At 39.5% G+C, this 4,557-nt stretch overlaps 1 non-coding gene across 1 annotated transcript; it reads left to right on the top strand.

Annotated features, from left to right (window-relative positions):
* Positions 1–2,967: 2,967 nt before the first annotated feature.
* On the top strand, positions 2,968–3,071 carry LOC130971709 (small nucleolar RNA R71). The gene has a single exon (XR_009082922.1). It is a non-coding gene; the product is annotated as a small nucleolar RNA R71 (small nucleolar RNA).
* Positions 3,072–4,557: the final 1,486 nt, after the last annotated feature.

Below are 4,557 nucleotides of genomic sequence, written 5' to 3'. Positions count from 1 at the left end.
AGTGAAATCCAGTTCATATTTATTCTTGAAAGATTTATTTACCTTTTCACCAAGTAGGCAGAATCATTTTAGCATGTATTTACATTCACATTTATAGGTTGCATTGCATGAGTCTTGCCTTTCCCTACTCATTTATTTGGTCTCCTTGAGTTTAGCATGAGGACATGCTATTGTTTAAGTGTGGGGAGGTTGATAAACCACTATTTTATGGTTTATCTTATGCTCAATTGAGTGGTTTTTATCAACTCTTTACCCACTTATTCATACAATTTGCATGAGTTTACGTTTTCCTTCCGGATTTTGTGCTATGATTGAAAACATGTTTCTTTGGTCTTATATTTGTTAATATTAATCCTCTCTTATTACCATTCGATGCCTTGATCTGTGTGTTAAGTGTTTCAGGCTTTATAGGGCATGAATGAGTGAGAGATTGGGAAGGAAGCTTGCAAAAATGGAAGGAACACAAAAAATTGAGGAGATGACCAGCCGAAAGTGACGCGTACGTGTCAGCGACGCGACCGCGCAGAAGAAAGGAATCTGCAGTAACGCGGTCGCATGGCTTATGCGACTGCGCGGATTGGAAAAGCACAAGTGACGCGGAAGCGTGGATGACGCGAACGCGTGGCAGGGGAAAACGCGAATGACGCGTCGGCATGGATGACGCGATCGCGTGACGTGCGCGATCTGCAGAATTACAAAAGTCGCTGGCAGAGATTATGGGCCGCATTTCAACCCAGTTTTTGGCCCAGAAACACAGATTAAAGTCAGGGAACTTGCAGAGACTCATTATGCTCTCATAATTCACTTTTCACAATTTTAGATATAGTTTTTAGTGAGAGAGGTTCTCTCATCTCTCTGAGGATTAGGATTAGGATTTTTATTAGGATTAGGAATATTTCTTCTGCATCTCAGGTTCAATCATCTCTCTTAGATGTAGTTTCCCTTTTGGCTTTGGCTAAATAATTGGTGACTCTTGAGTTATCAAACTCATTGTTGATTGAAAATTGGAATTCTTCAAGAATTGATTCGAGATCCAATAAATCTAACTTTTCCTAAGGAAAGACTGGGACTTGAGGATTCGAATTAATTTATTTACTTAACTTACCTTTATAGTTAGAGGTTAACAAAGTGGGAGAAAAATCCAATTCTCATCACAATTGATTAGGATAAGACTTCCAGTTCTTGTACCTTGCCAAAGGTTTATTTTCCAATTATTATTATTTTATTTTACTTGTCATTCAACTAACCTTTTACCTTAATCCAAAACCCCAAAACACACTTTTTCATAACCAATAATAAGAACATACCTCCCTGCAATTTCTTGAGAAGATGACCCGAGTTTTAAATACTCGGTTATCAATTTTAAAGGGGTTTGTTACTTGTGACAACCAAAACGTTTGTATGAAAGGACTTTTGTTGGTTTAGAAGCTATACTTGCAACGGGAATTTATTCTGAATTCTAGACCACGCAAAAGTTCTCTCATCATAGTCCCTATTCAATTGAAGGACTAATTATCCTCTGTTAACATCTATCACAGCTCTTGCTGTGGCTAGAAAAGGTCTTCCAAGGATGATGCATTCATCCTCCTCCTTCCTAGTGTCTAAGATTATGAAATCAGCAGGGATGTAAAGGCCTTCAACCTTTACTAACACGTCCTCTACCAATCCATACGCCTGTCTTACTGACTTATCTGCCATTTGTAATGAAAATATGGCAGGCTGTACCTCAATGATCCCCAGCTTCTCCATTATAGAGAGTGGCATAAGATTTATGCTTGACCCTAGGTCACACAGAGCCTTTTCAAAGGTCATGGTGCCTATGGTACAGGGTATTAAGAATTTGCCAGGATCTTGTCTCTTTTGAGGTAAGGTTTGTTGAACCCATGTATCTAGTTCACTGATGAGCAAGGGAGGTTCACCTTCCCAAGTCTTATTACCAAATAATTTGGCATTCAGCTTCATGATGGCTCCTAGATATTGAGCAACTTGCTCTCCAGTTATATCTTCATCCTATTCAGAGGAAGAATATTTTTCAAAGCTCATGAATGGCCGAGGGAGGTTTAATGGGATCTCTATGGTCTCTATATGACCTTCAGATTCCTTTAAATCCTAAATAAAGAACTCCTTCTTGCTTGAGTGACATCCCCTGAGGTCTTCCTCATTGGGATTCATGTTCTCTCCTTCCTCCTTGCATTTGGCCATATTGACTATATCAATGGCCTTGCACTCTCTCTTTGGATTCTCTTCTATATTGCATGGGAGAGTACTAGGAGGAGTTTCAGTGACTTTTTTACTCAGCTGGCCCGCTTATGCCTCCAAATTTCTAATGGAGGACCTTGTTTCACTCATGAAGCTTAAAGTGGCCTTAGACAGATCAGAGACTATATTTGTTAAGTTAGAGGTGCTCTGCTCATAATTCTCTGTCTGTTGTTGAGAAGATGATGGAAAAGGCTTGCCATTGCTAAACATGTTTCTTCCACCATTATTAAAACCTTGTTGAGGTTTTTGTTGATCCTTCCATGAGAAATTTGGATGATTTCTCCATGAAGAATTATAGGTGTTTCCATAAGGTTCATCCATGTAATTTACCTCTGCCATTGCAGGATTTTCAGGATCATAAGCTTCTTCTTCAGAAGATGCCACTTTAGTACTGTTGGATGCATTTTGCCATCCATTCAGACTTTAAAAAATCTTGTTGACTTGCTGAGTCAACATTTTGTTCTGAGCCAATATGGCATTCAGAGCATTAATTTCAAGAACTCTCTTTCTCTGAGGCATCCCATTATTCACGGAATTCCTCTCAGAAGTGTACATGAATTGGTTATTTGCAACCATTTCAATAAGTTCCTGAGCTTTTGCAGGCATTTTCTTTAGGTGAATGGATCACCTACAGAGTGGTCCAGTGACATCTTAGAGAACTCAGACAGACCATAATAGAATATATTTATCATGGTCCATTCTGAAAACATGTCAGAAGGACACTTTTTGGTCATCTGCTTGTATCTTTCCCAAGCTTCATAGAGGGACTCACCATCTTTTTGTTTGAAGGTTTGAACATCCACTCTAAGCTTGCTCAGCTTTTGAGGAGGAAAGAATTTAACCAGGAAGGTTGTGACCAGCTTATCCCAAGAGTCCAGGCTATCCTTAGGTTGTGAGTCCAACCATGTTCTAGCTCTGTCTCTTATAGCAAAAGGGAAAAGCATGAGCCTGTAGACTTCAGGATCTACTCCATTAGTCTTAACAGTCTCACAGATCTACAAGAACTCAGTTAAAAACTGGTAGGGATCTTCTGATGGAAGTCCATGAAACTTGCAGTTTTGTTGCATTAGAGCAACTAATTGAGGTTTCAGCTCAAAATTGTTTGCTCCAATGGCAGGGATTGAGATGCTTCTTCCATCAAACATAGAAGTAGGTGTAGTGTAATCACCGAGCATCCTCCTTGCATTATTGTTGTTGGGTTCGGCTGCCATCTCCTTTTCTTGTTCGAAAAAATACAATCCAGGATTCCAGACGTCTAATACAATAACAAAATGTCCTATTTATACTAAACTAGCTACTAGGGTTTACAGAAGTAAGTAATTGATGCAGAAATCCACTTCCGGGGCCCACTTGGTGTGTGCTTGGGCTGAGCTTGAGCTTTACACGTGCAGAGGCTTCTTTTGGATTTGAACGCCAAGTTGTAACGTGTTTTTGGTGTTCAACTCTGGTTCGTGACGTGTTTCTGGCATTTGACTCTAGAATGCAGGATGGAACTGGCGTTGAGCGCCAGTTTACATTGTCTAATCTCGAATAAAGCATGGACTATTATATATTGCTGGAAAGCTCTGGATGTCTAGTTTCCAACGCCATTGAGAGCGCGCCATTTGAAGTTTCAGAGCTCTAGAAAATTCATTTTGAGTGCAGGGAGGTCAGAATCCAACAGCATCAGCAGTCCTTTGTCAGCCTTTTATCAGAATTTTGCTCAGGTCCCTCAATTTCAGCCAGAAAATACCTGAAATCATAGAAAAACACACAAACTCATAGTAAAGTCCAGAAATATGAATTTAGCATAAAAACTAATGAAAACATCCCTAAAAGTAACTAGATCCTCCTAAAAACTACCTAAAAACAATGCCAAAAAGCGTATAAATTATCCGCTCATCAATGCCCTGGCATCAGTCATGCGCACGCGTTGCCATGGATATCTCCAAATCACGCGCATGCGTCAGGCACGCGTACGTGTCGCTCCTCGCTGCCATCTCCTTTTTTTCTTGTGCTGCAAAAACTCCATCATATCCATCCGAATGCTACCTAAAATAAATAAAATTGCAAAAGACTCAAAGTAGCATCCATATTGGCTAAAAGATAATTAATTCTTTATTAAACTCAACAAATTAGATGCAAATTCACAAGGAAAAGATAGGAAAGATGCTCACGTATCAGAAGCTTCCATAGGGGTAGGAGTAGTGTAGCATTGCTCTCTTAGGGTTTAATTTTCATCTCCATTGTAGCATTTTATAGTAAGTTTTTCTTTTGGATTTTGCTTCTCTATTTGTAAGTACTCTCAATTTCCTCTTC

Source organism: Arachis stenosperma, chromosome 3 (genome assembly GCF_014773155.1).
Source record: "Arachis stenosperma cultivar V10309 chromosome 3, arast.V10309.gnm1.PFL2, whole genome shotgun sequence".
Lineage (NCBI taxonomy): Eukaryota > Viridiplantae > Streptophyta > Magnoliopsida > Fabales > Fabaceae > Arachis > Arachis stenosperma.
Note: the sequence above shows the minus strand (reverse complement) of the source record. Positions and strands in the feature narration are given on the sequence as shown.